The sequence below is a fragment of the Manis javanica genome, chromosome 15 (genome assembly GCF_040802235.1).
Source record: "Manis javanica isolate MJ-LG chromosome 15, MJ_LKY, whole genome shotgun sequence".
Taxonomy (NCBI): domain Eukaryota; kingdom Metazoa; phylum Chordata; class Mammalia; order Pholidota; family Manidae; genus Manis; species Manis javanica.
The window spans coordinates 71,452,321-71,472,500 of NC_133170.1; positions in this window are offsets into that span (position 1 = coordinate 71,452,321).

The following is a 20,180-nucleotide window of genomic DNA, read 5'->3' on the forward strand; positions in this document are numbered from 1 at the left end:
AGGACTTTGATACCCCTCACACTTCAGGAATAAAGGGGGTAAGGGGGGAGCATGGCATAGCACAAAGGTCACAACATTCACTGTGCATCTTATAGCTAGTAAAGTCAGAGCTAAGATTTAAGCACTCGTTCAACTGAACTCATGCTTGTAGCAGTAAGTCCAGCCACTCCCCACTCTTAACTGGCCCCACAGTAATGCACCAAGGGGACCTATAACTTCATGCCTTCTTGTATCAGGTGGCCTCTTGTCTGAGACACCTGAAGATCTGTCATGCCATTTTAGGCATGGATGCTCTAGAAGTGTTTTGGTTCTTCATTTTAATATACTCAGTTGCTGTGCTAGGAATAGCTGTGTTGGATCTTTATTCTAGAGTCCTAATGTTCCACAGAATTGTTTAGAAAAGGAATACTGGCCGACACTGATGACAACCAATGATGAGCAATTGTGGGATCAGGGTGGCTGACTGTTCCAGTTTGCCCGAGACCTGGACTGTCATAGCTGAAACTGGGAGAACCCCAACAGGGACAATTGGTCACCCTGTGTGATTTGGAGGCTTTTGAGAGAAGAGGAAAACGTCAGGATAAAAGAGGAGGAAAGATTAGTTTAAGCACAGGCATTTCTGATTGCCTGGTCTATTATTGGACATACACTTCATAGGTCAGGAGACAGGTAGCCTACGAGAGAAGACAAATTGGAATTTGTAGAATGCATAATACCTACATGTCCTGGGCCCTTCACACTCAAGTCAGTCTCTTAGTTACCAGAAGCCCAGGACCTCAGATGAATATCATATGTGGCTATGAATAAGCCCAATAATGCAAGACTTTAGTGAATAAAATATACTTAGTATTTGGATAGAGAACCTTTCTAATTATTCCTCAATTAGGTACTATCTTGTTTTCCCAAGTCTTAAAGGCCTACTTTGTTCTTAAATGCTATCACCATGGATATACCATAATACATGACATGAAATGTTATTATGGATTGTAGATTAAGTTTGATTTGGATAATTGCCCTGTGGCATAAGAAATTGCACTTATTCTTAGGGAATAAACACAAAGATATTGAGTAAATGGACACAAGGACTCCAATTTACCCTAATGGTTTAGAAAGAGCTTTTTAGAGAATATAAAGCAAATGGGGCAAAATGAAAGTTTGTGAATCAGGGTAAAGGGTATGTGAAAGGTCCTTAATCTTACAATTTTTCTGTAAGATTGAGACATATCTCAAAGTAAGACAGATTAGACTGTGCACATTGAACTCCTTTTTTGCTTTATACTAATTGGAACACTGAACAGTAAACCATTATGAATCTTCAGAGTCTGACAATGGTCTCAAGAACGATTCCCTAAAACTGATTTGTTATAAACTCTAAACAGTTCAGAAATGCATGAGTTATATAAATTAAGTATAAATAAGAACTTTTAAAAGGGTGTCTAACCCCACCCTTTAGGATACTAGCCACAACCCTGTGGGGTCAGGCCTGGAATCACAACCTTAAGTTCTGCCTTGCCATCAGAGGAACTCAAGCACTGCCTGGAAGATGAGATTTGATCCATTTTTCCTAAATTTTAGACTTGGCCACTTATTTACTCAAGACCAGTGGGATTGCACACTTAGACTGTCATCTCAGTTCCCAGGAGGATGTTCCTTCCAGAAGTTCTTTGTCTTGACTTGTATTGAGAAAAAAACACGTTACTGCAGATGCAAGGGAGGCAGCACTGAGTGAGTTTTCCTGTAAGAGCATGGACTTGGGATCCCGCAGACCTGGGACTGAGTTCTAATTCTGCCATTTCCTCACTGGAAGCTCAGGAACACCTAAGCTTAAGCTAGCTCCCTCTTCTGTAAAATGGTGGTATTAAAACCTACTTCAGATTTTGCAGGTTAAATTAAAGTGACATGAAGACACTGGCTCAATGCCTACCAGGCAGTAATGGTATTATCAAAATTGGTATATCATGTCAGCCAGAATTCTTAGAATCAGAATGATCTTGTTCCTTCTGAGCAGGCTTGAGTTTGAGTTTAACTTAGTCTGCATAGACTATGTTTTGCTTTTGGCTAACAGGAAGCCTGGAACCAAGTTCATAGCCCTCAAAGATGTCTATGGGACCATGTGTGTGTATTCATCTTTCCCTGGATTTTTCACTTTTACTCCATACTTGATTTTCCTGCTTTGCACTACATTAGAATTGCTGGCCACTCCTGTTCCCTTTGAAGTGACTTGGTTACATAGTTATGGCCACTTCCCATACTCCCGCAGGTTTGGTCCATGGTATTAGCTCACCATGCATATCCTCAGTGCTTTCTCTAAATTCATATGTCTGGAAAGGACACATACTAGATGCTCAGAAACCCAGCGCTCAGTGACAAAGGGTTTGACAGAACAGCTGATTTCTAGAAAGTCAGTCCAGCCCCTGTGGAGTTGGCACTATCAAGCTAGTTAAGTTTAAGGGTTTGTGGGTAGATAGAAAGGCCTAACAGAAGCCCAGGGATACCAGACACCGTCCTGTTGTAGAGGATTCTGGATGAGGAACTTTGTTTCTGAGCATGTTGGTCAGCTATAAAAACATCATTAACACCCCCCACCCCCAGCCTAAGGTTATCATGAGCCTCAAAGGAGATACAAGGATGCTCAGAGCTAGGACAGAGTCCAGGCTGACCCAAGAGTCCGCTAGTAGAGTTCTTGGTAATGTCTCAGCAAGTTCCCAGTGGGGAGCGAATGGAAAAAGGTTGGGAAATACTGGGTCTACCCAACCAAACAGAAGTTTAACATGACAAAATCAGAGCTGGAAAAACATCTCAGATGCAGATGTGAGATACTTCAGAAAATAGTCCCTTAGGAGAGAAATAAAAACCACATTGTTGGAATTGCTTTAAAAATGAGCAGCTAGGGAACATGGTAGGAGTTTCCACTGGACCTTAGGGGGCAGGGACCACATAACAAAATCAGACTCTTTCAACTCAGTCTTTCTGCTTTAACAAACCCATGGTGGAACTTAGATTGAAGTCGGGCTGCATGTTCAAGCCATTAGCCTTGTTGGCTGAAGGCTTCGCGTTAACTATCACTTCCCCACCCATCACTGGGATTCATAGCCATCCACTGGGGAAATGTATTAATATCAGTTCAAAATTGTGGACCAAACTCTTGAGCCAGACTGAGTCAGTGCTTAAGGGAGGTCAATATTTCAGTCCTCAAACTAAAACCTGGACATCACTCAAGAAGTACCCACACATTGGCAAGACTTACCTAGTTGAGATGTCAATTTCAGAGCACTTCATTGACCTCGAGTCAGTTCTGTTGACTTACCCCAGATACCTGCTGTGTACACCTGCTCCAGCCACCACAGCTGTCATCTGTTTCCCAGCCTCACATTGGCTTTCCTGACCACTCTCTACTTCAGTCATGTAGGCCTCCTTCCAGTCCTGTGTATTTTCTCTACTGCACTCCTTCCTCACCCTCTGCTGGTTAAGCCCTACCCATCCTACCCATTTCCAGCTCAAGTGGACCTCCCCATAGCTCTGAACTCGCACACAGGTCAGACTTCCTGCGCATAGGCCCCTTAGACACATCCCAAGCTAGAACTATGACAAGGCTATGACAGGCAGGCAGGTGGTACTGTATAGATGTTTCCCACTAGTACATTTGTGACCTACTGAGCCTGGCACATTGCAATTGATGCTCCAACTGAACAAGTGATTGTTATGGAAGATTCAGAAGACACAAAGTCTGACCTCAACTCTAACAAGTGTTTGTTTTTTTAAACCAGAGAATTCTCTAAGGCACTAGAGTTGAATGTCGAGGCTTTCTATTTCCTAACTGTAAAGACATGAGGAACCTACCTGGAACCACATGGTTGTATATAAAAAGAATCTGGTGAGAAGCCAGCATATAATTTCATGGTATTAGATCAGAAAATTAGGAATAACCGAATATTACCATCTGCCCTACCCACTCCTCCTACAGAGGCCCTTGAAGAAAGTCAAGTACCCAAACAGGTGACATAAATCAAAGCAATACAAGGGTCATTAGTCAAAAGCTTCAATACACAAAGCCATATGGAGTTTAAGCACTGAATGGCGTTTTCCTTGAACTAGGTGTAGGCCATAGTAACTACTGATCTTATTCAGTCATCAGTCTTATCCCTATTTTAAGAGCAAAGGATCAACTAATTTAGATTGCTTGTACTTGGAAAGATGGAACCTAAGATCTTTCCAAGGAGGTTTATTTAATTTTAAACATTTGTCCACCCAAGAGGGAAGACTGGGGTCCTGGAAGTGGGCTGATTGGAAGGAAGGAGATTAACTCTCCTAAGGAGAGTTTTCTTAGTCCCTTCTCTTGACATTTGGAAAGAAAGTAGAGCTTGGAGGAGAATTGTGGGAGGGCCAAGGTATGACAATCAACAGATGAAGAAAAAGGAGTCATGTCTGTGGAAGAAAGACTGCAGGAGGTAATTCCTCTGGCCCTGTGATAGCCCCTGGATGTTGGCTTTTCGGGGTGTAGGATTCAAAGCGTTCAATAAGAAGATTGCTTGGGGCCATCCTAGCTTGGACTCTGAATTGCTTACTGTCAGTGAAATCATTCTCACATACTTTTTCCTTATCAAAGTAAAGCCCTTCATGTTCCAGCACATCGTGTTTCTCATCCTCAGAGCTAACTAGCCGGCTTACAATGCTTCATCATGATGTTTCACTATATTTTTTACGGTTCCAGGATCCATTCCAGGAGACCATGTTGCTTTTAATTGTCATGTCTGTCTCCTCCAATCTAATAGTTTCTCAGACTTTCCAATCCCTGGTAGTTTCTTTTTAAAATTAAGGTATCATTGATATACACTCTTAGGAAGGTTTTATAAGAAAAACAATGTAGTTACGACATTCCCCATTATCAAGTCCCCCCCGCATACCCCATTGCAGTCACTGTCCATCAGTGTAAGATGCCACAGAGTCACTATTTGTCTTCTCTGAGCTACACTGTCTTCCCCATGACCCCAACCAGGTGCACCAATCATGATACCCCACAATCCTCTTCTCCCTCCCTCCCTCCCTCCCCCCTTCTCTACCCCTCCCCTTTGGTAACCACTAGTTCCTTCTTGGAGTCTGTGAGTCTGCTATTCAGTTTTGCTTGTTACACTCCACAAATGAGGGAAATCATTTGGTATTTGTCTTTCTCTGACTGACTTATTTCACTGAGCATAATACACTCTAGCTCCATCCATATTGTTGCAAATGGTAGGATTTCTTTTCTTATGGCTGAATAGTATTCTGTTGTGTATATGTCCCACATCATCTTTATCTATTCATCTACTGATGGACACTTAGGTTGTTTCCATATCTTGGCTTTGTAAATAGTGCTGTGATAAACATAGGGGTGCATATGCCTTTTTGGATCTGAACTTGTTTTCTTTGGGTAAATTCCTAGGAGGGAGTGGAATTCCTGGATCAAATGCTATTTCTATTTTTAGTTTTTTGAGGAACCTCCATACTGCTTTCCACCATGGTTGAACTAGCTTACATTCCACCAGCAGTGTAGGAGGGTTCCCCTTTCTCCGCCTCCTCGCCAGCATTTGTTGTTCCTAGTCTTTTGGATGGTGGCCATGCTACCTGGTATGAGGCGATATCTCCTTGTGGTTTTAATTTGCACTTCCCTGGTAATTAGCCATGTGGAGCATCTTTTCATGTGTCTGTTGGCCATCTGAATTTCTTCTTTGGAGAAGTGTCTGTTCATATCCTCTGCTTGTTTTTTTAATAGGGTTATTTGGTTTTTGGGTGTTGAGGTGTGTGAGTTCTTTATAGTTTCTCAATGTTTGTCCTGTGACGTTGTTTCCTTTTAAGAATTCTGGTCAGTTATTTTGGTGAATATCCCTCAATATGGGCTTGTCTGGTGTTCTCACAATTAAAATTATGCCTTTTGGAGAAATAGTCTGCAGAAGTGATATTGTGTCCTTCTCAATGCATCATATAAGATGGCGCGAGGTATCAGTAGGTGCCCCTAATGTTAACTGAGTGCTTGGTTAAAGTAGTGTCTTCCTGGATTTGTCTGTTGTAAACTCCCCGTGTAACTACTAAGTATTTGCAGGGGAGATACTTTGATGCTATGCAAAAATTTTTTTGCTCACACGTTATCCGTGTATCAGAGGACACCAAGCCAGATTTCCAGGAGAGGTGGGGCTCTTTTGAGCACAGAGACACAAGTTAGGAAATTCCTTGATTCTTAGAGTCCTTAACATCTCCCTTTTTCTTTGAGACAGCTTGACACGAACTGGAGAGTCAGAAGAATGGTACCGAGTCCCAGCTTCTCCTTAACATTAAACTATCAAAACTAAGGAACTATCAAAGCTAATTAACCCAACTCAAAAAATAACATCTCGAAGCTTTATACTGAGGTTATCAAACACTTGTTAGCTCACAAAGTAGACAAAGACAAGGCTGTTAGAAACTTTTACTTGAATGATTTAAAGCTTCCAGTCATTGACTGCTGACATGCCTGCAAGGCCCTCTTCAGGCACCTTCTGGTTCCTTCAAGGCTAAAAATGGGAAGAATGACTTCCAGGAGATAAGTTATCAAACTTCATAATGTTCTAGTAAGATTCTAAAGTAATCCCTGACACAGAACACTTTGAGCAACCATATCAGTTCCTGGAAACACATGAGCCTAAAAAGAATATCTTTACAGATGAAGTTATTAGAGATACGAGATGAGCACCAGAGCACAGGTGGAGGGTCTGCATCCATGGGAAGAGGACTCGATGGAGCACAGCAGAGCTGCCATACCCGTTCAATATGGTCAGTGACTCAGATAAAGACATAGCTTTATTAATGTATCAGTAATTAGACCTAAGATGTTTACATTAATTTTAGTCTCCTTCTAGTACGCTGATCTATTAATCTTGGATAAATTGGAATTTCAAAACTTAAGTCCAAAATTAAGCTTTCTTAACATTTGGATGGAAGAGACTTAGCACCTTTAGCTTCAATAGAAGTCAACCACATTCTTGCCAAAGTTAGTTCAACCTTGGGCTCTCAAAATAAACACTGTTCTAAAAATTTAGTAATGTTGTCTGACAACCTCAACCAGTACAGAGAAAATGTCCATGCAGCATTTGGGATACACGTTTATTAGAGAATGTTTATCTGAAATATGACCTTCCTTTGGGAATTCTGCATTTTTGCTGTGTCTAGCAACCCTGGTATCATTGAGAACACATTTAGAGAGTGGATGTTGTTTTAAGGAAGAGTTTGAAAAAAGGACTGTTGAACATGGTATCTCTTGTTACCATGCAGATATGGAGATGCAGGGCTGTGGTACCAAAGCCAGCTTAATGCACAGGTCTTCTAGTGGACAATCTTGGCTCCAGAGCCCTTAATTGGGCTGCCAAAGACTTTGCCAGGTAAGAATCATGGCCCACTGATTCCCTCTGTCCAATCCTACTTCTTGCCTTTCCCCTTCATAGGTGTAATGCCAATAAATCTTTGTGCTCCTAACTCCATCCCAGCATCTGTTTCCTGGAAAACCCAACCAGCACTGGAAGTAAGCTGTGGTTTGAGGTCAAACGTAGCACCAGGCAACAGAGGTCACAGGCAGGTTTAATGATAGAAGCTGCTGCCACGGGAGATACTGAACATCTCAAAGGAAGTGAGCAAACAGGCAGGTTAGCCACTTCTGTGGAATGTTACAAGTGATATGTCAGCAGTGACACTAGCTAAGACCATCAGCCTCAACACTTGTTAGGACTTGGGGAAAATCAAATTCTTGAAAAACAAAAAACAAACAAAGCTCAAAGTCACCTAGAATGCATTAATCAGTTTGATGTGTGCTCAATCTGAATGTGACAGTGAGGGATGCTTTATCACCTTAGATGCTAAATACACACAGCATACAGAAAATAACACCTTTGTAAAATAGTCAAGAATGGCCAAGAAAGAAATTCAAATTCATGCGGAGGCAGGGATAGTACTCAGGCTTACCTCTTAGCCCAAGATATTTGTGAACAGGTAGAGAAAAAAAAATAGCATCTTATCACTATAGAAACAGAGGTCCATACGTGGTAAGGTGCTCTAGTGTTGAATGGACTCACAGTACTAGATGCCAAGTGTCTATCTGGCACTAGAGAGATGTCATTCCCCAGAAAAGAATTTCCAGAGCAAACTGCTACCCTGCAGCAGGGACCCTATGTGAGGTCTCTCAGATTAGATTGACATCTTGTTTTCTGGTCTTCACTGGCTCTCCCAAAGCTGCCCATCCCCTACCCTCCCTCCTGTTCTGTTATCAGCTGTAGGTTGGGGCTGATATTAAAAGGGCTCTGATAAAGCTCCCTAAGTGGCAGCAAGCTGTAAACATTCCCACTGATGCCATTTGATTAGCCCACTGAGAAAATGCCTGAAGGTGGCCCTGGCTTGTCACTGCGAGACAGGCAAGGGTGCCACACAGCTGTTGAAAGCGAGCTGGTTGGGGCCACCGCTGCGGAGTTATATAAAGCACTTGGCTCCAAGACAGAGCCCTCTGCAGCCTCACATGTGCAATCTGCCAGGAAGGCTGAGGGTTTATGGTTTGACGGCCATACGCAATGGGGACGCATTCGTAGCCCAGATAAGTTAATGACCTATTAGTGGCAGGCAGGGATAGAGATAAAGCCGTTGTGCAAAATCCTGCCCCACATTCCAAAGCCATAAACAATTTGGTTTAACACCCTGGTTACATCCCATCCAAATAGCTTTCCTGTTAGTATGTTGCAGTTTCTAAATGCCTGTCTATTCCAAGGGTGGGGAGAGGATGAGCTAGAAGAGAACAAGGATTAACCATTTGCTGAACTCTTAAAGTTTAGGTGATGACGAAAGATTTGAACTCGATTCAGGGTAATAGAAGTATTAAACTGGATTCAGGTTTCTCTCCTAATACAAAATGATGCTCTTCCAAACGTATCTTGCAAAGAATGCCACTTGGAAATAGACTTGGCAAGTTAGCATATATGTGATTTAGGAACTATTTCATAATTGGCTCAGGATACACTGGCAGGGCAGAAGAGACTGTGTTGGGATACTTAACTGAAATTTTAAAAGACTTGCCAACAAGAAGATATCTGGAGCATTCAGACCCTTATCCTATCAAAAGGATTTTGACCCCCAGGACAGTTGCCCAGTTTGGTACTATTTGCAGTGGAGTGTATGTTACCCTTTTTGGGAAGCAATTTGGCAAAGGCTAGTAAGAATTACACATAATACTCACTTCAAACTAGCAATCCCATTCTTGGGAGTCTGTCCCATAGTAATACAAGCCCTGGTTCACAAAGGCATACAGGAGCCCCTGGTCCATGGTTTCACTTTCGAGGATTTGTTACCCGTAGTCAACCGTGTTCCAGAAGCAGACAATCCCCCTTCCGAGGTATAGTTGGGTCAATAGTAGCTTAACACAGTGTCACAGCGCCTGCGTCATCCACCTCACTTCATCTTATGTTGCATTTTATAACCTCACATCACAAGGGTGAGTATAATATTGAGAGATATTCACATAACTTTTGTTACATATAGCTGTTCTACTAGTCATTAATCTCTTCTTGTGCCTAATTTATAAGCTAAACTTTATATAGGTATTATGAAAAATACCTATGATATTAGGAAAAAAATAGAATATATAGGATTTGATTCTCTAGCTGGTTTCAGGCATCCCTGGAGGGTCTTGAGATGAATCCCGCACTGATAAGGAGGGACTCCTGTACATGCAATAATATTTATTCAGAATGGTTTAGGGGCCAAAACCCAAAGCATCAGGAAAAACTCTAGATCAGAGGCCAGGTGAGTCATAGACTATTAGGAACCCATGGAAGTGACTGAGCCATAGCCTGTTGACTTGGGTGGCTTTTCTTATTCAGTGTTTGTGAAAAACCTGAGCACATGCCTTCTACGAGAAACCCATTTAAAGTGTTAAGACAGGAGACCAGTGTGATGGAGAAAGATATATCATGAGGACACTGGTTAGAAGAAAATTGGAGTAGCTTATATATTTCAAGTAAAAATTGAGAGCAAGATATCAGGTGAAAAGGAACACTACATACTGATAGGGTCAAGTCTTAGAAAATACATGTTATATGCACATACACAAAGGGTATAAGGCAAAAACTGGTAGTGATCTGTCCATTTCTCCCAGCAGTTACAGTTGGAGACCTCAATACTCCTCCCAGGACTGACTGATCCAGCAGGCAGGAAAGTCTATAAGATACTAATAAGATAGTTGACCTAAGCAGCACCAGTTAAATCTAATGACCCTTTATGATTATACCATTCAGCATAGCACACATTCCTCCCAGATCACATGGAACATTCAAGATAGACCACATCCTACGCCTTGGAAAAGCCAGACCCAGAGAAGGTGACAGAGCCCCTCTCGAACATTCATGTGTTTAATTGTACGTGTTAACGTGAAAAAAATTTGTGCCTACCTCCCCCTCATATATTCCCTCAAAGCGGCTGGCCTATGATTGCACGTCCATGGAGAGCATGTGTCAAATGTCCAGCCTTGGGGTTCAGCAAATGTAAAGGCTTACGTCAGGGGCCTGAGGGATGAGGACAAAGTCAAGCCACTGTCTCAAGTTTGAGGACTGAGGGCAGGCACATCTTCTGGCTTGCAAGGCTGGAGTCTGACTGGCTCACTAGCACACTCTTTCATCAGATACTAGAAAGGTGAAGATAGGTATCTTGTAAAAGCATAACATATGGTCTGGAAAAAGCTACTAGACATTACTGTCTTTCCACAGCCCCTGGGAACTTAAACCACCCAGATCCCAACCCTCACTGACCAGGAAGCTGTGTTTTTGAGCCATGTGACTTTGCTACCAGATGCTGGAGCAGCTCACCTATTGAGGACCTGGCATAGAGGCACTGGCCACACTGGAGATTTGATATGGAGATGCAACAAGCTGGTCAACAGGAAGGACATGGAAAGGTTGTTCTGATACAGAATTAAAGTCAGAAAAGACTTCACTGAAGCCAGAAGGCCCCAAGAAGCAAGGCCTTCGAGCTGCTTCATTTTGTAGTTCAGTTCCCACCTGTGCCTTTAATACATGACTGTCTACCTGGGAGTCCCTGGGGATGAAAAATTCATACATAGCATCTGCCTGTGCTCAAGACACTGGAGTGCTTGGGACATGAATGCCCACAGAACCTTGGGCTGCTTGAAGGAAATCACACTGTCTTACTCAGTTCTTTTAAGCTGTAACTCCCTGTGCATAAGGAGCAATCTGTGAGCACATCCCATCAATGACCACTACAGTGCCCCACATGTAAGGGAACAAGTATATGCCAGTCAAGTATCTGCCTTTATAGGGTATGGGTGGGTCTTTCACCCACAAATCTAGAGATTGCCATGTCAAAACTGCAGACGCCAAGGAACTGATGCCGTCAGAAAATGATGTTGTCAACTGAAAACAAGACCATCGCGTTTAAGAAAGTTCGTCTTGCTGAGGACCATGGCCTGAGAACAGCCCAGCAGTGTGTTCTGAAAGGGCTTTGGAGAAGTTTGGGGAACATCTTAAGTACTTTTTTTTTTAAACAGGGGGTTGGGTGTAGGGAAGAGGCTGTTTCAGTGCATCAGGCAGTGTCCTGAAAGAACAGATGATGCATATTCTGACACCATCTCTGAGAGGAACCAACCATTAAGATTGCCAATTATCCTCCTAAAGGATTCTACTGGGCAACACAAGAACCCAGGTCAGTTTATCTTCTCTGATCATTCCAGGCTGGTTTTTCTCTGGCCGTGGATGGGGAGTGAGGGGCTTTGGGTCCTGTGCCACAGGCGCTCATTGCCAGGGTGTCATCACAGCACGGCAGGAACTGAGCTGGCTGACTGGGGCCTCTGCAACTTGCATGCCCTTTGCCTGTGGGATCACCATGGGAAGTCACAAGATTTCATTTTATTTCATAGGCAGCATACAACAAGTGAGGACTAACTGACCTTGGAGATTGCCTCTCAAAGCCCGGACCCAAGGGAAGAATCATTCACTTTATTAATTGTCCCTCTATGCGTCCGTTCTGCAGGCCAGAAATATTTATGCACATAATTACACTTAAGCTAACTGTCCCCATTTCACAGGTGGGAAGGGACACTGCCTGATATTCTGGCCAATGCTAGGAGTCATGGAATGTCAAAAGGTACCCACCTGTGGGACATCCATCCAGAAGAGGCGTTCACAGGTTTTTCACTAAGTTACCAACACTTAAGACTAGAGTGCATGCACCCAAATCGAGAGTTCTAGCTTCTTTTGAAAAGTGGGATGGGGCTAGCAACATGAGGCCTGCATCCCTACCTGGCCTCAGAGTTGGACTAGAGCTGGGTTCCCTGAATAAGGCAGGTTTACTCCTGGCCCAGCCCCACCGCACCCACTTCGCTTCTCTTACCTGTCTGGCCCCTGTGAGGGTGCTGGACTTGAGATGCCTGAAATGGGTCAGGTCCCAGGAAGTTATGGGCTATCCAAGGAATGGGACTGAAAGACAATACAGATCCATCTTTAAAGTGACACTTTGATGGGTGAAAAGCTGGAAGAATGCCCTTTTTATGAGCAGCAAAATCTTCTGATTTTATAATGTCACCTGAGATTTGACACTTCAAAGACAACCAGATGGCTCAATCCTTTTTCACCCCAATAACTTGCAGTCTTATCAAGATTTGAGGTATTGGAATTCAATACCTACCTGTAACATTAAGACATTTGAAGTCAATATGTTTAAAAACCTTTCCACACTAGGTTATTCAACTCTTATACACACTTCAAAGGCGGTTTTTGTAACTAGAGCCTCTCAGAAGTAAAGATGTACTCTGGAAATCTAAACAGCTAGATGTATTTCAGGAGATGCAGTAGCTAGAAATCGTATCCCAAGCCACAGACACTTTGACGGTGACCTCTAGTACTTGCAAGAGAGGCCATACCCCAGGAATAGTTAGGAGGTTAGGTTGGTTTCCTTATAAACCTCAGTTCATTGGTACTTCAGGTGAGAGTTCCCCAGATTAGCCCTTAAAACTCAGGAGACCTGGCATGACTTTAAAACTTAAGAGATTCCCGCCTTGGAGGGAGAACCAGGAGAAACATGCCTTACGTTCACCTTGTGCTTAAAGTCTAACACACCTGCTGTGTGCCAGGCACTGGTCCATGGAGATTTGGTGCCAGCCCAAGTTACATTTCTTGTAGAATTTGCTTCATTCCCATGAAATCATCACAAACTTAAAAAAAAAAAACCCACTATGGAAGCCCATGTACCCCACCAGCCAAAGCCCAATGCCACTGAGCCTGGCCAGCCCCATCTGGTTTGAAGGCCACACGAAGCCTCCAGCCCTTCATGGAGGTCACCCCACCCATCTCCAGCTCAGGAGTCCTTGAGGCCCAGGGTGATGGGGACCTCAGGATCCTCAGCCAAGGGGCATGCGGGCTTGATTGCTGGCCTCTGTTTCCACACAGGAAGAAAGGAGATGTGGGAACTGACTCCATTCAGAGCACCAAGGCCCTTAAAGGAAGAGATGGGCCTTGCTGAGGGACGGGTAGGGAGGAGCCTCGGAAACAAGCGCCCCACAACAGCACATTGGGCGAGAACCAGAGGCACAGGGCGGGTCTTCCAGATGTGGGAGACCCAGTCCGCCTCTTTAGAACAGCTTACTGTTCCTCATTTAGACTGAGAAACTGTGTGCGTACTACCCAGGTGCTCCAGGGAGGCATACATCGAGGTCTCGATGTGTCCCCTTTCTTTCTGCTTCTCCAAAAGCAACAATGATGGATCGTAAGCTCCAGGGCTTCCCCCTAAAGCCCATGCAAACCGCAGATCAAGGTGAGCTTTCAGGAGCCACCTGCTTTAGCCCATTAAGCAGTACACTGGGGTTTTGTGAGCAAAAGAAACTCGCAGCAAGGTGATTTAGCAGAGTTGCAAAATCCTTTTATCCACGTTGCTCCTGTGCCGCCTTTTCCCTCCATCCTGGGGCTGGGATTCTGAGGTGCACTTCCTTTGCAGTGTTGGGAACTGTTCCATTTCCTCTCCAGCTGGTCTCAGAAGTGGGGGAGAGCCAGGGAGGGGGCAGGGAGAGCCGCCAAAGAGACTCAGGTTAGCCCGGAGTCCAAGACGGGGCTGACAGGTCAGGGAAGGCCCTGATTTATTCTCCTATCCATTGTGCCGACCATCTGTCCTCATTAACTTGCTTGAGTTTATGGTTTTTTAATCTTTTCCACATACACGCACTATATGAACATTCCCCGTTGTTTTTTTATAGTCCGTGTACTTTCATGTCCTGATTGTCGGCCTCTGAGTTATGACCCGAGATGCATACTGTAGTACTTGCTCTAGTACTTCCACTGATGAGTAAACGTGAGTTATTCCCCCCAACCACCGAGTGGCGTCAGGAGCTAAATCAAACGCTAACCCAACAAGCATGGCTGGGGCCATATGGAATCTTTGCCCCAAGATCTGTGTGCCTGCGTCTAAAAAGCCAGTTCAGAAAACCCAAAGGCAGCTGTGCTTATTTCAGACTGGGAATCCCATAGGACAGCCTCTTCCACTCCGAAGTTAAAATTTACCTCTGAAGTATCCAACCGGCACATTTTCCCCTCCCAGTGAATGGCAGCTCCCCAGAGCTGGAGGCGCCCACTCTCCCTAAACCCCATGACTCTCATCACCCTCGCTTAAACTGAATACCTCCCCATTCACTCAGTGCATTTCCAGTAAGCCTCCTTAAGCATGGAAACATGGGTATTCTGCCTAGGATCTAGGACAGGTTACTAGACCAGTCTGAAAATTTCCACTGTCCCATTAAGTTGGCTTCTCCAATACCACGATTCTCCCATGTAGGATGTTATCTGGTTCTGCCATCTGCATTTGTCTTAAAGGGAATCACGCTCTTGTTTTGAAACAGTCAGATGAACAGTTCAGGAAGTGGCTGGAAGGGCAGTCAAACACAAGGTGGCCCCCTTCTTTATGCTGAAGCATTGTTCTCATCAGCCTCAGGGGTAAAGAGGTTTGGAGAGAAGGCCACTGTTCACCAGAGACCCAAATGGGATATGAGGGGGTTCACATTCCCACCCCACCCCAGGGGCTTAGCTTTGTTTTGTGAGGTGAGCATTTCCCGAGTTAGTTCACAGGACTGTGGTGTCACTCATCCCAGGAAGAAGTCTGTGGTTACTAAGCCTGAGAAACATTCACACACGTGACTTCCATTTGCAGGACTTGGGAGGTGCACACCCAAGGTGAACATGCCGCTCAGAGAATGTGACATGCAACTGTCCCTCAGACTCGTTGCATGTCTGAACTTTTTCACACTCGAGAGACTCAGTTCTAGGACTCCACACATTCGTCTGAAAAAGATTGGAATTGAAGTTTCACAGATCAGGAAGTAGAGGACACAGGTTAAGGAGCTCCTCAAGATGTTGGGGGCTGGAAGTCCAGGTCAGGTATCAAAGCATAAGATTCGTCTATGTTCTTCATATCTTTTTTCCTACTTTATTTTTCTTTTATAGGCGGTATTGCTAACCTGATTTTATGCACCTCCATCTAGAACATTCCATGCAGGCAGGCACTCTTTCTACCCCACTGAATATTCAGCTCCTACTCCAGTGATCTCCAGGGTATAGCAAGGGTTTAGTTATTTGTTGAGTGGATTACTCCATACAGTTACACCCGAGCTTGAATTCAAGGAGAACTGGGACTATATTGTTGTATTCTGCCCTATAACAGTGCTCTTTCAGAAACAGCATTGCAAAGGCTGAAGAATGAGGCTTCAGTAAATCTGTAGATTTGATGCCAGTTTTGGTAATTTTCTACCTCAGGCTATGTAATCCCAGACTGAGATGCAAACTTGTAAGAGCGGCAGCCGAAGCATCTTGAGCAGATGCTTTACAAGCAAAGATCCGAGCACATGGTACCCAAAGGACCAGGCTTAGCCATGCCTTGAAGGGCTCATCCACAAGCATCAAGTTATCCAGAGTCACCATCTCCCAAATGAGCCGTGTTGGCCTTCGGAGCATCAGGAGAGCAGTGCCTCCAGAAGGCTGAAGGACGGCCCATATGTGCATGCAACATTACAGGAAGATTGAGGCCCCAAGGGAAGAAATTAAGACTGTTGACCTTTTAGGGGAAACAGATTGTCTACCCGGCAGCTAGCTAACCATTGCCGCCCACACTGCATGATCTCCAGAGGCCTGGAGACAGACGTTTTTGTTGGAAAGCAGGTCCAAAGAGGATAAGGTACTCCATGTGAGACACAGCCATTGGTAACAAAACCCAGACGGGAACTTGCCTCTGACGGTTAGGCCAGGTCTCCTCCCAAAGGCACAATTGCTCTGCAGGACTCGCAGGGTCTTGACCCACAACGTACAGCTTAGACTTGCCCCTAAACTTTGATCTGTGAACCCAAGTCAGCCTTGCCTTCATTCCAAGCTTTCTGCTTTCCAGCTTTGTACCCATGTTGGTAAGGAGAGGCGCTTGCCAGGCCTGGCCCCCTTTTGCTCCCACTGGAGATTCAGAGGGAGACGGAGCATGAACCCCCAGGCTGACCCAGCAGTACTGTAATGCAGCAGATGCCGCCTGGACTGATGCTTGTAAGCCATACTCTTGTCTCCTTAGGCAACACCAAATACTAAGCAACGCTTCTCCCCGTATCTGCCCTGGATGGCCGGGTGATTCCACATCCACGCAGAAGCTGTTGATGGGCTGGCTGCTGGATCAGCAGCAGCCCAGGAGTGGTGGCAAGCTCACCGAGCGTCACTTGGCAGCTTATAACTCTATTCTGCACAGAGGAAAGATGAAGGACTGATATTAGGGTTGATTTCCCTACTACAACCCAGCCTGCAAGACAACCCCCTACAACAGAGGCATAAAGGAATGGGTAGCACCTAATTGCAGACCTTAAGGGCAGCATCAACCCGGGAGTCCCCAGGGAAGGAAGAAGGAAAGAAGGTGCTGGCACTTAGCTTTCCTGACAGTTGACTATTCCTGTGAATGCAAGGCCAGCACAGGAACTATTCCCTCTGACCCAAAGGGGGCAGCACTCACCCAACACAGGAATTTTCGCAGGAGAAAATACTAAAGCCAGATGAAGAGGAAACCCTTTTGCTCATTCCCTTCTCCCAGCATTTGAGTTGTTCTCATGGCCCTGTCCTGGTTCCGCCAGCCGACAGATGTCAAGAAAGGTTGGGCCCGTGACTGCCTGTAGGATAAGCTGTGGACCAGTGGCAGTAACAGCGATGCCGGTTTCTGAAGTTGAACCTTTACAAATGCTTTTGACATCTTGCGAAACCAAAGAGTTTTCTTTTAAAAAATCTCAGAAGGCAGCCTTGCTGGCAAGTCAGGATGTACGTCCATTCATTTTCTGCCTTGGCATTGAAGACCACCTCTATAGAAAGGATGGTTAGTCCAGCAGAGCATCTTCGGTTCCCGAATCTGAGACTCAATCTCAGAAGCTCCAACATCTCCTATGTTCCAGTTTCATCATGGGTGCTGAGTACAGAGAGGGAGCCCTGATTCCTGTCCTCAGGGGAGTCTAGCAGAGGATAAGCCAAGGGTATGGTGGGCAGCTTCTTAGGGTGGCCCCCCAAAACTTCTACCCCATACTCATGCTCTGTATAACCCCTTGGGTGTGGAACAGGTGCGTGAGATGTGGCACTCCTGTGGTTCTTCCACTGTGGCAAGAGGGAGATTTCCCTGGGTGGGCCCGATCTAATCAAATGAGCCACTCAAATTTGGGTTTAAAAGTCAGGTGTAGGAAGTCAGGACTTGGAAGCCCGAAGATCAACATGCCGTTGCCAGCTTGAGGACAGAGGGCCATGTGACAAGGACTACAGGAGGCCTGTAGCAGCTGAGCGGCCCTCTGCTGACAGCCAGCAAGGAACAGCCCCCATCCTGCAATGCAAGGAACTGAATTACACCAACAGGAACGAACTCAGGAAGCCGACCTGCCCCAGTCTCCAGACGAGGCTACAAGAGCTCAGATGACGCCTTGATTTCAGCCTTGGGATGTCCAAGCAGAGAACCCAGCCACACTGTGCCTGGCCAATACCTACAGAACCGTGAGCTATTTTAAAGGTGTGTCTGTTATCCTGTTATCCATCTGTTGAGACCCTTAGTCACTCACGTAGAGGACTTGAGATGTTAGTTAACATTTCCCCAGTGTGAGCCATGTTCACCCCACCAATGCCAGTTCCTCCCATTAAACAAACCTGAACCACTCTAGCTTTAAAACTGGGCCCCCGGCAAGGAGCCATTTCAGCATCGCCTGGGAAGAAAACCTAGTATTTGAGGATCTGTACTTGAGCACCTACTGTAGGCCTGGAGCTTTATGCTAGCTCACTTTTAGGAAAAGGTATGTTCTTTCTGAAGATGGGGAAAGATTCAGAGGAACGAATTTGCCTGGCATGTTAACCCTTGCATCTCGTCCTTGGTGATCCTTAGACTTGGAAGGAAAGCTGTCTTGGGAGGTGGAACAAAACAAGTACACCTCATGGAACACGGCTTTGGGCAAGCCAAGGCCTTCTGATCTGATACTCTAAGGCTATCTTGGGCGAAAAACTAAGACCAGCTGAGCCTGCTACAGACTGCTGGAGTTTGACTCCAGAGCCCATCTAGCAGATGCACGTGAGCTTAGGAGTCCGCTGTCCAGGGTCATTCCTCTCACTCCTCAGAGAAGCCACTGCGTACTCCTGCCTTACCTCGACTGGAGGCTTCACCACCTCTGAGCTTCTCTCCATTCTGGACACATTCTGGAATCTGTTGCTTGGCTTCCTTACTTCTATTGTTCCTTCTGTGCTAATTGTTGGGAAGACAAGTAAACCAAAGGGGCCACCCTTCAGCACCCAGGCTACTGCCTCAGTCTAACCCGGGTGGTTCAGAAAGGGGAGTTGCCCTCGTCCTGTGTTGGACACAGTGCCCTAGCACCTTTGCAAGACCTTGTGGCATCCGACCCCTGCTCTCCTTTCCAGCTCATGTCTTCCCTTGCCTCCTACTCTGCCCATCTGCAGGTCTGTGCAAAGGACCTTCTCTTCAAAGGCCTCCAAACTCACCTGACTTTCTGGGACTGAGACAGTGCAGTGTGGGAGCCCATGCGAGGCCACATCTAAGAGGGAATCCTGATGCCTGAAAGGTGCTAGTTTATCCCGCTAGCCATCCCCTGGATGTCTTCTCAGCAGCTGGCACATGGCATGTGCCCAATAAGTTCTAGAAGGATATGAAAGCAGGTGCTGCCTTCTAGAAGTTGACAATGAGATGCTAGAGCCAGGTCCAGATGAAGAGCAGGAAATTGAGGCTCACAAGAAATTGAGTTGGACTCTCCAGGCCCTGCAGGTCCGTCGCTTTTGCTGAGATCCAGGTGCACATGCTCTTGTCTTGTTAACAGAGAATCACTTCAATTCCTAGACTACACTTCACATTGTACTGACAGGTCCCCCATCCTCCCCCTGGTTCTCGATCAATGCCACGCCGGGCCTCAGCGTCAGGGCATGCATTATTTATTTCTAATGGGAGTCGAGTTACTCAAGGCATCAATGAATCAATTGATGCAGATGTTTCATGAGGGCCCTCCTCAGTCCAAGGCGGAGAGCGGATTAAACGAAGAGGGAGGGAGAAGGCAGATCCTGAAGATTCAGTGCAACCGGTGCTGACCCACGTCAGGATCTGGCCCTCGGTCTTAGGTCAGGCCTTGAGCAAGTATTTCTGCAGACAGGCCTCAGTTTTCCTCATCTGTACAAAGGGAGAATCAAGCTAAGTGATCCAAACACCCTTCCAGAACACATCTTTTTAACTATCAAGACAAGTTTGACTTGAAGAGGAACTTTCCAGGGCCTGCTCCCAGGAACAGCTAGAAATGTCCAAACCAGTTGAAACCACTTAGTTTAACTAGCTCAGGCGCCTTTAGGAGTCTTGGAAAAGCCATTATTTTTACGACAGAAATGATGACTCACATACCCAAAGGCGACTGAGTCCGGATCATGCTTTCCATAATCAGTATGGCGTCTTTGGCGTTTCTGCCTAGGCTAAGTAAGGGTTGATAATTTTCAGTGTGTTATGAAAAGCAATCCTTGCCCATAAAAAGATGGTTTGGAAAGGAAAGCACAGTAGGGGAAACGTATTACCAAGGTCTTCCAAGTCTTTCCAGGCTTATCTCTGCTCAGGGCTCAACTGGTTTTGAATCTTAGAGTCACTCGATGGGTCTAATTTTGCTTCCA